The sequence below is a fragment of the Dipodomys merriami genome, unplaced genomic scaffold, assembly GCF_024711535.1.
Source record: "Dipodomys merriami isolate MVZ:Mamm:240054 unplaced genomic scaffold, mDipMer1.0.p SCAF_10, whole genome shotgun sequence".
NCBI lineage: Eukaryota > Metazoa > Chordata > Mammalia > Rodentia > Heteromyidae > Dipodomys > Dipodomys merriami.
Window position 1 is genome coordinate 34,571,089 of NW_027202271.1, and position 20,072 is coordinate 34,591,160.

Below are 20,072 nucleotides of genomic sequence, written 5' to 3' on the forward strand. Positions count from 1 at the left end.
TCTGAAATGTCCCCTTGCAACTTTTCTTTTAATGTGCCATCTATAATTAGCTTTTAGATGTTGTTCCAGACACTTTACAAATAATCCAAGAATATTCCAGCTTCAGCCGGGCGCTGGTGGCTCTCGCCTGTAATCCTAGCTACTCAGGAGGCTGAGATCTGAGGATCGCGGTTCAAAGCCAGCCCGGGCAGGAGAGACCGTGAGACTCCTATCTCCAATAAACCACCAGAAAACCGGAAGTGGCGCTGTAGCTCAAGTGGTAGAGCGCTCGCCTTGAGCTGAAGAGCTGAAGGACAGCCCCAGGCCCAGAGTTCAAGCCCCACGACCGACAAAAAAAAAAAAAAAAAAAGAATATTCCAGCTTCAAGGACCTCCAGAACTGAGACCAGGACTTCAGTTCCAAGTGGCCTTGCACAAGTCACAACTACTCCAGACAACTTGCACAGCCTTAGAAAGCAGCACTCATGCATAAGCTTCCTCTTTGAACCTTATAAGACCCTGCAGCTCTTCTCACTCAAAATGTTTCCAAGGATAGAGGTAAGAAGTACACTTCCTCATCAACTTAGAAAGAAGCTAGTGATTGGTGGAATGGGAATCAGTGGCTGATTGATGCAAATAGAATCCTTCATTTGTATGCCACACCTCTGCTTAGCTATATAACTTGGCTAGATAGGCTGTTCAGCTCACTTTTTGAGTCAGTGTGGAGACACACTCTCCTGTTCTACTGCCTTCCATTGTAATATTAGATCAAATAAAGGCTCTCCTGAGTGGTCTTTTTTTTATTGTGAAAATATCATATAGAGGGGTTACAATTACATGGACAAGATAATGCTGAGTGGTCTTTTCCTTGTCAGCGATTTTTATCATAAGCAGAACAGGCTGAACTAATCTACTACAAGGAGAAAGTCACAACAGAGGTAACAGCAGAGGTATCGGCAACAGCAGAATGCAGCAAAGCTACAGAAAGCAGAAGATGCTAGATAAACGATTGTAGGCCCTGGTCCCTGGGAGAATTCCTAAGAGGTGCCCAACTTTGAGGACCAAGGGACCTGACAATGGAGGTTGAAGAACTGAAACACTAGCTACTGTTAAGGCTAAAGTCTCAATACGCAGGGCTCCAGATCTGTAACACTAGCTGGCACTGATTACTGCGATCTCTAGCTAATGCTTAGAGATCAGTAAGTCACTGGCTGCCAAGTGCTGGGCTCATGGCCATTGAGACCCATAGCAGTAAGACCAAGCATTTAAATCTAGAGTCTCTTAGCTGAGTGCTAGTGACTCACACCTGTAATCCCAGTTACTCAGGAGGATGAGATCTGAGGATTATGGTTCAAAGCCTGCCTGGGCAGGAAAATCCTTGAGACTCTTATCTCCAATTAACCACCAGGAAACTGGAAGTGGCGCTGTGGCTCAAGTGGTAGAGTTTTTGCTTTGAGCTGAAGAACTCAGGGACAGCGCCCAAGCCAAGTTCAAGCCCTACAACCCACAAAATCAAAATCAAAATAAATAAATAAATAAATAAATAAATAAATCTAGACCTCTCTGAATTTGACAATGAGGGTCTAAATCCTTGTCAGTCTCCCAACCTGGTGACTTGTACTAGTAGTTGCCTTCCTCTTAAGAGACCCTGGGGATAGATGTTGCAGGATTCATCTTAGGTATCATCAGGATAGTCATTCCAGTGACGACATCCATACTCAGCTTGATGTCATGGAAAGGTAACAGTTCATGCTATACATACCTTTTCTGGCACTCATCGCAACATTGAAAATGCTTAATAAACATTAACATGCTCTGGAAGGATTTCTAGGCCACAGAGAATAAGAAAAGTAGCTTGTAGTACCCCTTTTCTATAGGTGGAGAGAAGAATTCAGTGTATAGCTATCAACCACGTATTCCAGCAGTACTTGTCAGTGGTCTGTCTGGATTGTTGAGAAAGACACTGATTTTTGAAAGCAGAGAGTTAAGAGCTTGAGCTCAGCTTCTTGAAGTCTAGGTTCTACCATTGGCATAGAGGCTTTGGTAGGTAGCTATAATCCCCTTTTTGTTCATCCATAGAAAATGAGAAGAGGGCTGGGAAGGTGACTCAGTGGTAGAGCGCTTGCCTTGCATGCATGAGGCTCTGGGTTCGATTTCTCAGCACCACATAAGCAGAAAAAAAAAGCCAGAAGTGGTATTGTGGCTCAAGTGGTAGAGCGCTAGCCTTTAGCTGAAGAGCTGAGGGACAGTGCCCAGGCCCAGAGTTCAGGCCCCACGACTGGACCCCCCAAAATTTTTTTTAATTAAAAAAAAAGAAAATGAGAAGAATATATATGGTAATGGTATTTATGGAAATTCATAGATATATAATAAGGATCAATGAGAGAATACATGTGAATGTTTAACATACTGACTAGAAAGTTATGAGTTAACCTAACATATCTATTACCTTATAATCCACTTATGGAGACTGAAATATTAGTATTTTAAAATATAGCTTTTAGATACTGAGAGTTATGAGTGAGAGTGAGAAAGAGAGAGAGTTATGAGTGCGTCAGATGACATCTCAGGAGAAATTCCAGAAATAAACATTTTGTTTACATCTTTGAGCATAACAGTCATAAAATCAGCTGCAAATGGGAACCTGTGCACAATATTGCATGGCACAGAGAATCTGACTTAGCAATAATCAAGTGAAGCTTTAAAAGTCTGCCTGAGTGGGTGGTTTTTGCTTCATCCTTGGAGCACATTGTCAGTGACCAACTGTGAAGGCAAAATCCCGAGATTAAAAGTAATTTAATCATTTTCTGAAGTCAATAGAGGCAGAACAATTGTCAGGGAAATATATGAAGAATCATGTTATTTTTATTATATTATACTTCCTTTTGATGATTCTTCCTTGGAGGATGTCTATAAGGGAAATTGTGAAGTTGCTTTAAATAATAGCTATTTTTATGGAAGGGCTTAGGTAAAACTGGTACATTCGTTGCTGATCTCTCTCAAAGAGAGTCAGATAGGATAAGATGCCCTGTTCAGATCTTTTTGCTTTGGCTCAGAGTTACTAGGTTTTTGTTTTTGTTTTTCATTGATTTTTGTCAGTTGTGGGGCTTGAACTCAGGGCTGGGTACTATCCCTGAGCTTTTTCTGCTCAAGGCTAGCACTCTACCACTTTGAGCCACAGCTTCACTTATGATTTTCTGGTGGTTAATTAGAGATAAGAGTTGGTTTGTTGTTTGTTTGTTTGTTGCTGGTAGTGGGGCTTGAACTCGGGGCCTAAACACTGTTCCTGAGCTCTTTTGTTCAAGACTAGCACTTTTATCACTTTGAGCCACAAGCCACTTCCAGTTTTCTGGTGGTTAACTGGACATTAGAATTCATGGACTTTCCTGCCTGGGCTGGCTTTGAACCATGGTCCTCAGATCTCAGCCTCCTGAGTAGCTAGGATTACAGGTGTGAGCCACTGGTGCCTGGCTGAGTTACTAATTTTTGTCTCATCTAGCAGTCTCAACAGAACTGGGGATGAAGGCATAAGAATAAAGAAGCAGGTAATGTTCTTTCTTGCTTAAGTATTACTGTGTGAAATAAATGGGGATTAAGACCACAGTCAGAGCTCCATATCTAACAGTTATGGTCTATATACTTTTCTTTTTTTTTTAGGTCCAAGACTGGGACTTGAACTTGGTACCTGATGCTTTCACTCATTGGCTAGTCTCTACTAATGGAGCCATGCCTCCAATCCATGGGCTGTACACTGATGAACAAAACTGAAGGCTTTGTTGGATTTGGATGCCCCTCTCAATCCTTGTTTTAATAAGGCAGCTTAAAAAAATCTCTAAACAGTAACTGTCTTGTTGGGAAATCTTCCATACACATAAAACCAATTATTAATACCACATCTCAGTTCAGTACAGTCCATGGTTCCCACCACTCACTCTGGAATCAGACATAGACACACTGAGAAGAGCTCATTCTTTTGAATTATATAAAACAAACAACATAGGGTAGTTATACTCCTTATGAAGAATGGCTGAAAAGGAGGCCAAAAGTATTCATGGTGAGATTTCAGGGAAATCTACATGAACATATATATATATATACATATATATATATGGAAAATTATCTTTATTTTTACTTCTACATTTCCTTTCCCTGAATTATTGAATGGATGCTCAACTTTATCAAGTACAGAAATAACACATGTTTTTATATCATATCCCAGAACTATTGGACCATCATTAAGCATAATATAATTAATTTTAGAGGCTATAGGGCTACAAATACATTAAAATACATTAAATAAATATACATTACTATATCACAAGCTTGTTTTTAAAAATACTTCAATACTTGCACTTCAATGTAATTGATTTCTTTTTAATCCTTGTATTATAGTATGTATATTATCCTAACAGAAGGTACACCTGCTAACTTGACCATCAAAGGAGTCCATGGAGTCTCCTTTGTGGATCAGACTTTCAATCCTTTGAAAGCAACTCTAAGTATTCCTAAGCTTTCTCGATGCCAGACTTAAAGGTCCTAGTGTTTTATTTCAGGGTATAATTTGTCATCAGGAAACTGCAGGCTGGGAGGGGCTCACAAAGGAAAGCAGATCCTCCTACCCGGGAGGAGGAGCACAGTATTGTGCCGGCACAAGGCCAGCTACTAGTGCTGTCAACTATACCACCCTCAGCAGAGCACAAGTAATGAAGAGAAGGCTAACAATGACAGTGGTGTATTCCAACACTGTAGTCTTTGCTGTTGGGTGAGATACGAGGGAAGGATAGTAACACCAACTAGCACAGAAGTCTCAGCTACCGGACAGGAATCAGAAGGGGAACAGAAATCACACACATCAGGCATTGTGCGAGGCAATTTACAAACAGTACTGGTTTTACCCTCATAGAAAACATTGTGATGGATTTTCAACCTCCAGTTGAAAAGAGTAACCTAACTTACTCTAGTTTACCCAAATGCCCACAGGGGTGAAGGTGGAATGCTCTCGGAAAATCTAATTTGCTGATAATTATGGTGGTGAAAGAATTTCAGCTATTTGGTGGTGGGTAGAAGTAGAGCTGACAAGAGCCAAATAAGACCTTGGTTCTAAAGTGAACTTAGGAGTTAGGGGAGATATCAAGAAGAATGGGGGGCCAGGATATATAGCAAAAAATCCCCACATATCAGAACCTATACCCCGAAAGAAGCTCTAGTTTACACTAAGGAAAGTAAACTCTGGCCTTTTAACCTGTATGTTTTTGCCCATGCCTTTCTTCTGGCTGGATGAAATTGGTTAGATTATTGGTTGGGTTATATTGTTGTAAACATGTGTGGAACAGTGCAGTCCCCTCATGTTATTAATGTAGGCTAATAAAAAAATGGTGAAAAGCTGAAACTATTTCTTCCCAAATCAAGAACAAGACACGGGTATCCACTCGCTCCAATCCTACTCAATACAAGTAGTACAATTCCTAGCCAGAGTAACAAGGCAAGGAAAAAGATACAAAAGGGATTCAAATAGGGAAGTTAATCTATCCTTATTTGTAGATAACATGACCCTAAAGGTTCCTCAAACTCCACTTCCATATTTCTAGAGCTGATAAATACCTTCAGCAAATGAGCAGGTGTAACATCACACCACAATACTCAGTAGCCTTTTTATATAAAACAATGAGCAGATAGAGAAGGAAATTGGGAGAACAACTGCATTTGCAATAGGAAAAAATGGAAGGAAGGTAGGAAGGAAAGAAAGAAGGAAGGAAGGAAGGAAGGAAGGAAGGAAAAGAAAAAGAGAAAGAAAGAATCTAGAAGTAAGTCTAACCAAGGAAGTGACAAACCTCTTACAATGAAAACTATAAAACTTTGATGAAAGAAACTGAAGAAGACATTAAGAGGTGGAAAGACTTCCCATGTTCATCAGTTGGCAGAATTAATATTGTGAAAATATTATTTAAGGAAATCTACTAAGCCAATACAGAATCTAACAAAATCCAAATGTCAGCTGTCTGCCACTGGCTACTCTAGTGCCATCTACTCAAGAGGCTGAGTGGCTGAGGTCTAGGGATCACAGTTTGAAGCCAGTTAAGAGCTGGAACATCCATGAGACTCTTTTTTGTTTGCTTGTTTGTTTGTTTTTGCCGGTCGTGGGGCCTGAACTCTGGGCCTGGGCGCTGTCCCTCAGCTCTTCAGCTCAAGGCTAGTGCTCTACCACTTTGAGCCACAGTGCCACTTCCAGCTTTTTCTGCTTATGTGGTGCTGAGGAATTGAACCCAGGGCCTCATGCATGCAAGGCAAGCACTCTTATCACTGAGCCACTTTCCCAGCCCCTCCATGAGACTCTTATCTCCCATTAACCATCAAAAAGCTGGAAGTCACACCATGGCTCACATGGTAGAACAAGGGCCTTGGGTAAAAAAGCTCAAGGACAGCACCCAGGCCCTGAGTTCAATCCCTAGGAATGGTACAAAATAAGCTCACACTTATCCTTCATACAAAATATTTATTTGGCATATATTCAGGCACCTGAAATACTATATAGAAGATACTGCTATATAAAAGAAGCCTTTGCAGAACAAATGCTACAAACAGAAGATAAATCAGTGAACAAGCTCTGAGAAAATAAATCAAAGGAGAAGTAAAACAAAAATAAATCAGCTCTGAACGATAAATCAGTAAACAAGATATGCTATCTGCTCTTGTCATTAACGTAGGCTAATAAAAATATGGTGAAAAGCTGAAACTGTTTCTTCTCAAATCAAGAAGAAGACACGGGTATCCACTCTCTCCAATCCTATTCAATACAAGTAGTACAATTCCTAGCCAGAGTAACAAGGCAAGGAAGAAGATATAAAAGGGATTCAAATAGGGAAGTTAATCTATCCTTATTTGTAGATAACATGACCCTAAAGGTCCCTCAGACTCCAACTCCATATTTCTAGAGTTGATAAATACCTTCAGCAAATGAGCAGGTGTAACATCACACCACAATACTCAGTAGCCTTTTTATATAAAACAATGAGCAGATAGAAAAGGAAATTGGACCCCCCCCCAAAAAAAAAAAAGAAAAGGAAATTGGGAGAACGACTGCATTTGCAATAGGAAGAAATGGAAGGAAGGAAGGAAGGAAGGAAGGAAGGAAGGAAGGAAAGGAAGGAAGGAAGGAAGGAAGGAATGAAGGAAGGGAGGGAGGGAGGGAGGGAGGGAGGGAGGGAGGAGAGGAGAGGAGAGGAGAGGAGAGGGGAGAGAGAGAGAGAGAGAGAGAGAGAGAGAGAGAGAGAGAGAGAGAGAGAGAGAGAGAGAGAGAAACCATTGGTCAAATCAAAGTCTCTGAAAAATGCCCACATAAAATAAATCCCTCTACAGATGATTATTCTAGTAAACATCCTTTTACATATTTCTTCTGCATTTTATTGAATTAAAATAATTCTCTTATCTATATTAGCATATAAAATTTGAACCACATAAATGAAATTACTTTTATACATACTTGAAGACTGGAAGAGATGCATGATATTGAAACAGCCCTAGTTTTTCAGAACATTGAAATGTACATTGTTACAATGTAAATTATGGATAGCTTTAATGCTATCCATAATAATGCTTTCTTTAACTGAAGTGTCCAATGCTTTGGAATAAAATATGATATATACTATACAAATAAAGAGATTGTTTCTTGAGACTCACAAAAGTCACAAGTGTGAGTTCTTTATGGCAACTCTTCATGGGAAGGTAGAAGAATGGATTTCAAAATATTTTCTTTAAAAACAAGTTCTCCAGTTATTGCTATTGAGTGTTTCAGTTAAGTGTCACATGGACTTCTTTTGCAAGAATTCTTGATTTTATTCAAATGAAAGGATTATCCTTTCATAATCACTTAGATGATTATAGTACTAGATTCTCTCTAAGAAGAAGATACAAGCAAAACAAAAGTGGCCCAACTGAAGTGTGCAATAGCAACTGGGGAGCAGGAAGAAGTAGAGATTATAGAAGGAACGTTAACTGCTGCAGCCTTACTCCTTTACTCCAAGTTCCCCCTTTGGGAATTTTCCCTTAGATGCCATTTTCTTACCTGCCCTTGTCAAAGGGAATGTTTGAAGGCATAGAAGGTATTAAATGTAATGATGGCAAGCAACTATAATTTAGCAAAGTATGAGTGCATCTTAGGTATTATGAACATTTAATGAGCTATATAATTCTGCAACAGGATAATTCTTTAACACTGGCACCCTTTCGTACCAGTATGTCCCTTGTTATTTTCCCAGAAGGCACTCATAAGAGAAAAGAATCAAAAGAATTATTATCTATATGACAATAATATTCCGTCATCATTAGAATGAATAATAGCTCTACAATAATAATGTGACATTAGATATTTCAAAGGTTCTTGCAAATGCAGTATGAATATCAAACTCCTTCAAAAATTTGGAGTCCTAATAATCACTACATATCTTGCCAATTGAAGTAGACAAAAATAAGACTAGAACCCCACCCTCTCCTCGTAGGTCAGTGTTCACTGCTGAGTGTGCTGTAATTATGTACACTAAATGAGCTACAGCTCGAGCTAATAATACCATACTGAGTACTAGAAAGCTATAATTATACAACAACATAATGTGCACTTGGCAAGATGTTCAGTATTGGAGAATCTACTGTCAAATAGCATCTGGCAGAGTTAAAAGTTGAACTTTGGGTTAAATAATTGGTCTAGACTGAACTAATTCAAGGCATTGTGGCTCAAGCAGAATAAGTCATATGTCTACTAGATAGACAAATGCAATGATAATAAACATATCTAGAAATAGTTTAAGTCACATGTCAATTACTCTAAGACACAAAGCATTTCCAGGATTGACCTCACTATACCCCTGTGTACCATACCACATTGCATACCAAAGATCTTTTAAAATAAAATATCCAGGGCTGGGAAGGTGGCTCAGTGGTAGAGTGCTTGCCTTGCATGCATGAGGCCCAGGGTTCAATTCCTTAGCACAATATAAACACAAAAGCCAGAAGTGGCACTGCGATAGAGGACTAGCCTTGAGCTGAAGAGCTCAGGGACAGTGCCCAGGCCCAGAGTTCAAGCCCCACAACTGCCCCCCATATATATATATATATATATTATATATAATATATAATATATATATATATATATATTATATATCCAAAATGAAGAGGAAGAGAAAATAGTTCACTGCCCATAGTTTCAAATGTAATTGACACTGGGAAATGTGTATGTATCTATCTATCTACAGTGAAGTAACAATGCCATTGACAGCTATGTTGTCTTTAATGATGATTTAATATTAAATCACTATTCTACTATTTTGTTTGAGAAGTGTTGCCACTAAAACTCAAGTTTTCCTGATAGAATAACATGGATCACCATCATAAAGCTGCTTTTGTTACAAATCTTCACCTCTTTGTTAAACCATTGCATTTGTTTTATTGTGACCAGCCTATTTTAAGGACACTACTATTACAAATCTGTCTTTCCCTCTGTTCTCTATAATGGATACAGAGAATTCTGTTCTCTTCAATAAGGGTTAATCCTTGTGTTCCAGATGTATGGCTTAGCTCTAAATTTTACATAGCTTATGAAAGGCTATATGTAGAAATCTGTTTGGTAGTGTTTAAAGTATGAATGTCAAAAAAAGGATGTATTCTCAAATTTTACCAAGTGCCATGCTGGTATTCTGTTGGAAATTGTCTAAATGGTTTCTTGAACTTCTTAGCCTTAAAGAAAATTTCATTCCAAATGATTTGCTCATTTTCAAACTTTTTCTAGATTTGGGCACCCTGAATTACAGGATCACACCTGCAATCTTAGGTGTTTAGAAGGTGGACCTCTGGAGGATTGTAGTTTAAGACAAAAAGTTAGTAAGACCCAATCTCAACCAATAAAGCCCACTTTGGTGGCTCGTATATGTAATGCCAGATACTGAGGAATATAAGAAGAAGAATTAAGGCCTGAAGCTGGTTCCCAGCCCACACATGAGAACCTATCTGTAAAATAACTAAGCCAAAAAAGGGAAGGCCTTAGTTTAAGTGATACAGACAGCTTAACAAGTTCAAACTCCAGTATTGGCAATAAATAAATAAATACAACTTTAGAAGTGTGTGTGTGTGTGTGTGTGTGTGTGTGTGTGTGTGTGTGTGTGTGTGTGTGTGTGTGTGTGCGCACATGCGCGCACGCGCGTGTGTGAGTAATTGTGCTTGATTTCATAGCCTGGGTGCTATTCCCTACACGTTTCACTCAAGGATGGCACTCTACCATTTGAGCCTTCAGATTTCAGCCTTCTCAGTAGCTAGGATTACAGGCATGAGCCGTGTATGCCCAGCCTAGAAACTTGCTTCTCTAGATTTCTTGTGAATTGTGAGAAATTTTCAGCTTCTAAAATCATGTGTTTGTACAGAAAATTTTTCCCAGTCATTCTTATTTTTTAGATAACCCACTTTCTCTCTATTAGAAGTGTATTAAATATATTCCTTTCCTAATAAGCTTTCCAAAAGAAAGACAATAATCTTTCCCAGTTTATTTGAAAGGGCATAAATTGATTTTGTATTCACATTTCAGTTCAGGAAATGTGTGTACTTTGATGTACATCTTGTGAAACTTATTAAGTAACAAATCTGGATCATGGAGGCAGCAGCAACCACTTCTACTTAGTCACTTTTTATTAAGGCACCATTTAGGAAACCACTGGACATTTTTTTCTTCTCTAATGTATATAATTATTTTTTTCTTGTTATGATTACTGGTGAGAGCTTCAGAAGTTAAGTAAAGGTATTTTTTTTAAAGCTGAAGAATAACCATTACTGTTCTGTTTGTAGACAGAAAGCAGAGCAAATGGTTCTACCCTTTTGAAACAACACATTCCTAAAAATTCATAATTACAGCCAAAAAACAAATCAGCAAATGGATAAAGAAGCAAAAGGTAAGAAGCAATTATAGGTATTCCTTTGGTAGAATTTAATTCACTAACCATTGAAATGCAAGGCAGAAACTACCTGTGACATTAAATTAGTCTAGATGATTATTATAATAGTCTCCACAAAGATTCTGTTTGCTGTTGCTCTTGTTATATATTAGGCATTGGATTACTGTTTTCCCTTTTATCTTTTTCAGAGAAAGCACATAATTTATTTTTTCCATTTACTCTCTTCCTGCCCTCTTTTTCTTCTTCTTCCCCTCCTCCTTTCTTGATTTTTTGCAGATAAGATAATCACTACCAAATCAACTGAAACCAGAGAATTAAGCAAGAATACCAGATATGAACACCACTAACCCAAATCAGTGGTGTTCTTCTGCATCAGCAATAACCAGCTAAGAAGTCTCCAGGTTCTCTGATGTCATTCATAATAGCAATCAACTTCACAAGCAATCTAAAAATGGAATATAAGTTAAGCTCGCTAGAGAAGAGATCATGGAACCAAAGTCCAAGGTAGTAAAGGAATAATGAAACACTGATTTCTTCAGAAATCTACTGGAGGGATCTAAGGTCTGTGGACAATTGCAGTTAGAAAGGGTTATCCAATGACACAAACTTCATAGATAAGTGTTTAGGGAGGAGAATATTATGTAGAAAGAGGTTTGAGAAACTTCTCTGCAAGAAGGTTTTACTTTTTCTCATGTCTTTCAAGCAGATGGCATTTGTTATGGACTACATTTTTAAGGATGTTGTCTTCCATTTTTGGAAGACCAAAATGACAAAAGGTATGCTGGTTTTGCTATCCGTTATACTAAAAAAAAAAAAATCTTCCTTTAGGGCAAAGATCAGGCAGGTTTACTAACCACTTGAGAAGATTTGTTTTCTAATCTCAGGGTTCCTCTGCAGAGATGCACTACATGTATATAAGGTTTCACCTGACCTTTATTTACATCCCACTGGAAACTGGATTTCAGGGAAATGGCACAGGAAATATGATTAATACTCTGGCCATTGCTATTGCCATGAATAATAATCTGTCCTTTGTCTCTGACTTTGGAGTCTCATCTCTTATTGGCAATATCCATGCAACTGTGACAAGCAGGTTGGGTTAAAAACAATCTTAGTTCCTTTACAGTTATTGACACAGTCTTATGTACCTCCAATTCTAGGGGTAAAAGTGGGTAAATAAGAGGACCCCAAGATAGGTGGGATCAACTCTGCTGCCTAGACATAGGATTCTCCTGGCTTATCAGGACCTAACAACTCTGTCTCAGTCTCCTTGACTGGCATTGTGGCCAGGATTTAAGGACCTCCAAATGGAACTACTCAGCACCTGGAGAGGGAGTTAGTAGATAAGCAGAAGGCACAGAATTGGAGATAACAAAAGTCTCTCAGGGATATTGTAACTCTTTCTGACAAATGAAATGGAAGTGGTGGGTGGTAAGGAGTCATTGCAGTGTAGGAGATAAAAGATGAAGGGATGGGGAGAGCAGAATAAAATGAGAGAAGGAGGTTCACTGTGAAAGAAACTAAAATTTTGTTTCTCAGAATGTCGACATAGCACAAGTGGGAGAGCACTTGCCTAGCCAGCACAAGATCCTGAGTTCAATTCCCAGGAAAGACAAAATAAAAAAGATTTGTCAGTACTCAGCATCAGAGTTAAGTATGTTGAAGTTGGGGGAGACAGCTCCACTTTGATTGACCTAAGAAGAACAGGAAATAGAAAATATGCTGTCAGTCCACATGGGTTTGGCCCAGTGTCTATCTAAGGAGCAAACAAATGTACTGTGAAAGGAAGGAATGCTAAAGCAAAGGTTCTTCCCTTCTTTCACAGTTAGGAGTAAACAAAAAGACTTCACTATTAGAGGCCGGGCGCTGGTGGCTCACGCCTGTAATCCTAGCTACTCAGGAGGCTGAGATCTGAGGATCGCGGTTCAAAGCCAGCCCGGGCAGGAGAGACCGTGAGACTCCTATCTCCAATAAACCACCAGAAAACCGGAAGTGGCGCTGTAGCTCAAGTGGTAGAGCGCTCGCCTTGAGCTGAAGAGCTGAGGGACAGCGCCCAGGCCCGGAGTTCAAGCCCCATGACCGACAAAAAAAAAAAAAAAAAACTTCACTATTAGAAATTTGGTATTTTATACAAGGGAACCTGCCACCTACTGACATTGTGGTTATATATTGTATGACGTTAAACTTGTTCTATCAAGTCCATGCCAAGAGCAGTTACAAAGTATGATAAGGAAGGAAAGAACATGGACTGGTTCCATGAAATGATCTTGCTGATGGTATCAGTTTTTTGATATTTGGGATTTTTTTGTTGTTGTTCCGTTTTGCTTTTGCTTAAAGCTAGCACTCTACTACTTGAGTCATAGCTCTATGTACAGTTTTTTTTTTTTAGTGGTTAATTGGAGGTAAGAGTCTTACAACTTTTTTGCTTGGGCTGGTTTAAAGCCTTGATCCTCACATTTTAGCCTCCTGGGTAGCTAGATTGCAGGCACAAGCCACAGGTGCCGCCTACTTCTTCCTTTTCTTAATCTTCCCTACCAGCCTCTTTGTTGTTTCAATGCCAGGTGTGTGTGTGTGTGTGTGTGTGTGTGTGTGTGTGTGTGTGTGTGTGTGTGTGTGTGTGTGTGTGTGTGTGTGTGTGTGTGTGTGTGTGTGTGTGTGTGTGTGTGTGTGTGTGTGTGTGTGCGCGCGCGCGCGCGCGCGCGCAACTCTTGTCAGACAAGATAGGAAAGTCAGTAAGCAAAGGTTATACCATCAGAAAGGAGCATCAGACCCAGAAGAACAATCTGCTTCCTCAGGGGAGCCAGCAAAGGCAAGATGTAGATTTTAAAAGATTTTAAAAGACTTCTGTTTCATTATTTTCATGTTGATTATCCCTTTGGTAGCCAGCACTGACTTCAGCAGCTCTCCCTGAGATGATTACAAAGCTGCTGGTAGTTAGCTCTTGTCTAGAGCCTGCCCTGATACCCTAGCTGCTAGTTAAGAGTTATGAGGAAGTTAAGAGTAAATCCACCTTAGATTAACATATTACATTAACAATACAGATTAATGATTTCCCCCAGTGGCATAATTCATGCTGGCAAATAAAAATGACTTTCCTTGCTTAGAAGATTTTTAGGAGTGACTTATCAAGAGAGCATTGTTGGAACTCCCAAGAGTGGGAGCATTGCAGCGAATGGCAACAGATGTGGGCAATACATTTTGAATAGTGACTATGTAATCAACTAGAAGCTTCTAGAGTCCAGTATCTGCCAGTGTTTACACTTGCACTTCTGCCCCCACATTCTTTGCAAGGAATGATTCCCTGGTTCATTCAGCTGATCAGGGCAACAAGGACATGTAGCTGATCGGAAGTAAATAATGATTTAAATCATTGTGTTATTCCTGGTGAGGAAGAAAAGCACTGTATTAATGAATTCAGCATTTGGAGCTGAATACATAATGTCCCTTCATAGCAACAAAGCACAATAAAAAGCAATTTTACCTGTTCTGAAAGCTATGCTATTTTCTTCCTCTGAGGATTATAAAGGATTGCACTGGATGCTTTAGCAGCTGGGGGAAGCTGAATCCTTTAAATAGAGGAGAGATCATGGTTTCTGAATTTCATCAACGATCTATATTCCCCAAATAGAATTAGAGTTGCTTCCTATAGAGAATAATGTTTACTCAATGGAAATTTTATTACCTGAGTATTGAATTCGGTGACACCAAGGGCATTATGTTGCCAATAAAGGTCCTCTTGCTTAAGTTTGGTTTCTCTCCTTTTACAAACTTAAGTGCAATTAAACAATGTTTGTGTGGTACTCTTCGATTTTTTTGATAGATTTGATATCTTGTGTTTGTGTGTGTGTGTGTGTGTGTGTGTGTGTGTGTGTGTATTTAAGTGCCAGTTGAGGACATGTCCTTTAGGATATTAGCATATATTTTCTATTTTTTCACGTTACTAAGCAGGCTTACTAAGGATCCATCATGAGGAAGAACAGCGTTTGCACAGAGGCTGGGGACTGGATTAGGGGCCTAGGCACAATAGCGAGGGTTCATCCGTTGGAATGTTTTAATCTTCCTCTTGACCTTGGCTTCCCTTTGGCCACATTCTCACCAGCATCTGTGATTGTTAGTTTTCTTGGTAATGGGGTAAGGTGGAATCTCAATGTTATTTTGATTTGCAATGCTTTTATGGCCAGAGATGTTGAACATTTCTTCATGTGTCTATTGGCCATTCTTCTTCTCTTGAGAAATCTCTTTTTAAGTCTTTAGTCCATTTATTAATTGGGTTATGGTTTCTTTGAGGGTTTATTTTTGGGGCTTTAATTTTTTGAGCTTGAAGTATATTTTAGATATGAAGCCCTTGCCTGATGTATATCTAGTAAAGATCTTCTCCCATTCTGTGGGCTATTTATCTTGCTAGTTGTGTCTTTTGCCTTGCAGAAAATCTTCAGTTTGATGTAGTCTTATTTATCCAGGCTTTCTTTGATTTGTTGTGATTCTGGATCTTACTTAGGAAAGCTCAAGCCATGCTTAGGAGCCCTAGTGTTTCCCCTACTCCTTCCTATAAAATTTTCATGGAATCTGGCCTTACATTGATGCCTTTGATCCATTTAGAATTAATTCCAGTGCAGGGTGGTAAACACATTGGATTGTAAAAGACAAAAAAGAATAAACTTGGACAAGATAAATCATACAGGATTCTAGACATTCACACAATGAGAACAAAGGAGAATATTCTTAGAAAAAAAGGCTCAGTATCTATGTACATATGATCACATTAAATGATGTTTATCAAAATAAACTCCAAGAAATGGAAACAAAGTATTTTTGTTGTTTTTTTCTTTTTTTCCCTTTTGTTGTTGTTTGTTTTTGGTACCTTTTGTCTTGTATGTAAATTTATCTGTTTTGGAGAGGGTAAGGGAAGCACATAAATGATGAGACACGGTAGACTCATGCAGCAGTGGAACTCAATAGACACTATGTTAAAAATGAACTATACAACTTCTCTGGTGGGGGGCAGTATCAGGAGGGAAAATCTGGGAGAAAATGAGGCAAGAGGTGACACTGTTCAAAAAGAACTGTATTCATTACCTGACTTACATAACTATGGTCCCTCTGTACATTAACACTGAAAAAAAAAAAAAACAGGGCTGGGAATGTGGTTTAGTGGTAGAGTGCTTGCCTAGCAAGCATGAAGCCCTGAGTTTGATTCCTCAGTACCACATAAACAGAAAAAGCCAGAAGTGGCTTGTGGCTCAAGTGGTAGAGCACTACCCTTGAGCAAAAGAAGCTCAGGGACAGTTTCCAGGCCCTGAGTTCAAGTCCCAGGACTGGCTAAATGAATGAATGAATAGATAGATAGATAGATAAATAGATAGATAGATAGATAGATAGATAGATAGATAGATAGATAGATAGATAGATAGATAGATAGATAGATAGAACATCCACTGCTGGGTGCTGGTGGCTCACACCTGTATTCCTAGCTACTCAGGAGGCTGAGAGCCAGCCTGGGCAGGAAAATTGGTGAGACTCGTCTGCACTTAATTACCATCACCACCAACACCAACAAAAGAGCCAGAATTGAAATTGTGGTTCAGGTGGTAGAGCACTAACCTTGAGCAAAAGAAGCTCTGGGACAGAATCCAGGTCCTGAGTTCAAGCCCCAGGACCAGCACACACCAAAAACAAAACAAAACAAAACAAAACAAAACAAAACAAAATCCACTAAATATCCCTTCAGTGTAGATCACTCTTTTTAAAACTAGTTTTTATCTTTGCCATCATTTCATCCTTATTCTTGAAAGGTAGTTTCCTGGGTACACATATCTATTTATTTCTAAACATTTCACATTTCTTTGTTTCTCTGACATCTGCTGTCAGTTGGTCCTTTATTTGTAGGTTATCTCTCTTTTATGATCTAGTTTATCATTGATGCTTTACAGTTCCACTACATTTACACTTTATTTCACCTGGTGAAATTTACACAGTGCCTTCAGTGCCTATCATTTGCATCTTGAATGTCCCCTCAAAACTCTTGTCTTTAAAAGCTTTGTCTCTGTTACTGGAAGGTGATAGAACATATAAATGGTAGAGCTTTAATGAGAAGTCTTTCGGTCATTGGGATATGTGTTGAAGGGGGCTGTGTGCCTATGGTATTCTCATTCATTCTTTTGCTTCCTAACCATTAGCTGAGTGTTTTTTCACCAACACATGTTCCTCACCACAGGCCCAGTGTGACCAACTGCTCACACACTGTAGCCTCCAAAACTACAAGCCAAAATAAAACTTTTCTCCTTATAAGCTAATTATCTTAGGGATGTTGTTATATGATAGAAAGATGATTGTACGGGGCTGGGAAGGTGGCTCAGTGGCAGAGCACTTGCCTTGCATGCTCGAGGCCCTGGGTTCGATTCCTCAGCACCACATAAGCAAAAAAAAAAAAAAAAAAGAAAGATGATTGTACATTATTTGACCCTCTTTCCTTTTCTGAAAAAGTTTCAGCCATTCTCTCACCAAAATTCATCTTGTATTCTCTTAATTTTCATATTCTGGAATTTTAAATAGTCCTCATCCTACAGGGAATCTCTCTCTCTCTCTTTTTTTTTTTTTTTTTTTTTTGGGTCTGGTTGTGGGGCCTGAACTCTGGGCCTGGGCGCTGTCCCTCAGCACTTCAGCTCAAGGCTAGCGCTCTACCACTTGAGCCACAGTGCCACTTCCGGCTTTTTTCTTTTTGCTTATATGGTGCTGAGGAATCGAACCCAGGGCCTCAGGCTTGCAAGGCAAGCGCTCTACCACTGAGCCACCTTCCCAGCCCCCCCCTCTCTTTTCTTTATCCTTTACATTGATTTTTTTTTCAGACCTACCTTCCAGTTTATTAATTTTATTTTCTTGCTGTGGGTAATCTTCCATTTAGCCCATTCTTTGAGTTTTTTTAATTACAAAAATATGTGTTTCATGAATATTTGATTCTTTTTCAAATGACTTTGGAAATTTATTTCTTGTTCACTCTTGTTGAATCCTTCTTATTCTCCTGAGTATTTTGTTTATGGCTCTTGTAATCCGTGCTAGATATTCAATACATGTACACACGGGGGACTTTATTATTAACTGAGTTAGTACTTGCTAGCATTCATTGAGAATGATATCCTGCTGTGACTCAAGAGGAGTTAGTGTACCACTCAAGTTACCTTTTGGGTCTTTCGGCCCTAAGTGTCTTAGCTCCCTGCCTTTGCTGCTAGTTCAAGGAGACTCACTGCTGTACCGATAATGGCATTTGCTTATTTGCTTTCTGTGACTCTGGCTTTCCTTTCTGGATTGGAGCTAGCCAATCTTATTTTTGTAAGCATTAAGCCCACCTTTGGTCCTCAGCTCTACCCAGACCTGAGCTCCGCCCTGCCTTGGAGTTCCTGCCATACAACTGGCTCCTCCCTCTTTCTGCCTAGACCCACCTGACCTCCCATCTACCTCACTTCCTACCTCTGGGAGACACTGCTGTTACCTAGATAGTGGTGGGAGGGCGGTGGGGTGGGGGAAACATGGCTCCTCTAATAAACCTTGTAATAATCTTTCTCCAGTGCCTGCCTGGCTGCCTCCGTGTTGTCCTCTGGTATGGATGTGATGGATCCTTTCAATTTTTGCCTGTAATGCTTCCCCCAGCACATGGCCTATAAAATCAACAAGGTCAATGTTTTATGCTTGATCTAGTTGTTTCAGTGAGAGGGCTTCCCTCAGAAAATTGAGTTCCTTCAGTTTATACAAGTCAATTATTGCTACTCAATATTACATAATTACTTGTTTATTGTTTTATGATCACTCTCCCTTAGCAGAATGTAAATATCCTGAGAACAAGGACTTTGGCTTGCTGCTATATCTTCCATGACTAGAATATAGTGCTCAGTGCTTGGTAGATCTTTCAATTTAATAAATACTTCTCAAATACAAAATGAATGAACTCTATCCATAAATGTATTGATACTAAGATACTAAGGCAAATATGACAACATTTTTTTCCTTAGAAGTACTTACTAGAATTAGTTATTAAGTACTTGCTATGGGTTTTTTGTTGTTTGTTTTGTTTTGTTTTTTGGTTGGTCATAGGGCTTGAACACAGGGTTGGGCACTGAGCTCTTTGCTCGAGGCTAGCACTCTACCACTTTGTGCCACAGCAGCACTTCCAGTTTTCTGGTAGTTACTTGGAGATAAGAGTCTCACAGACTTTCCTGACCAGGCAGGCTTTGGATCCTCAGATCTCAACCGCCTTAGTAGATAGGATTACGGGCAGGAGCCACCAGCACCTGGCTGCTACAGTTTGAATGTTTGTGTTTCCCTAAGCGATTACATTGAAACTTAATCCTCACTGTTAAGAGATTCAGCCTTCCTGCAGAGGATAGCCCTGAAGGTATATCCTTTCTGAAGTGAATTAATATCTTTATCAAAGGGGCCAAAGGAGCTTATTTGCTCTGTTTGCTATGAAAGGACACATGGAAAGTATCACCTATAAGAATACCTTGATCTTGGACATATCAGCCTGAAGACTTGCTTATTAATTACTCTAAGATCTTTTGTTATAGAATCCCAAATGAACTAAGAGTGCCAGTCCTACAGTCATATACAAACACACACATGAATAAATACTATCAGTAATCAACAATAAAATCAGCAATCAACAAATCCTATGTGTGGGGCTCGTTTGTTTTAATCTCTTTAAGTGATTATGAGTCACTCATAGGGAAGTAATATGACTAATTTATACTTTAGATAAGCTCTGGTGGAACATGGCAGGTGGGTCAGGGCAAACAAGACTCTAAAAGCAGGAAAAGAAGGTGAGATAACTGGGTGTGGTAGTACACACCTTTGATCCCAGCACTGTGAGGCTGAGATAGGGCAGTTATGACTTTGAAGCCAACCTGAACTACAAAGTGAAAACTTATCTCAAGGGGAGCAGGTGGCACTGATGGCTTATGTCTATAATCATAACTCCTTAGGAGGCTGAGAGAGAAGGACTATGCTTTGAGGCTAGCCCAGGGATAAAAATTTACAAGACATCTTTTTAACCAGTAGCTGGGTACAGTGATGCAATACCCTATAACAGCTATGTAGGAGGTTAAGGTTAAAAGGATCATAGTTCTAGGCCAACCCAGACCAAATAAAACCATGAGATTCCATATCAATGGAA

At 39.3% G+C, this 20,072-nt stretch overlaps 2 long non-coding RNA genes across 2 annotated transcripts in view; both read left to right on the forward strand.

Moving 5' to 3' along the window:
* LOC138804659 (uncharacterized) overlaps positions 1 to 20,072 on the forward strand; it is a 94,344-nt gene that overhangs the window by 33,001 nt on the left and 41,271 nt on the right. The gene's annotated exons all lie outside the window — the stretch shown is intronic.
* On the forward strand, positions 348 to 4,106 carry LOC138837840 (uncharacterized). The gene is made up of 3 exons (XR_011375469.1): positions 348 to 536; positions 3,478 to 3,523; positions 3,636 to 4,106. It is a non-coding gene; the product is annotated as an uncharacterized lncRNA (long non-coding RNA).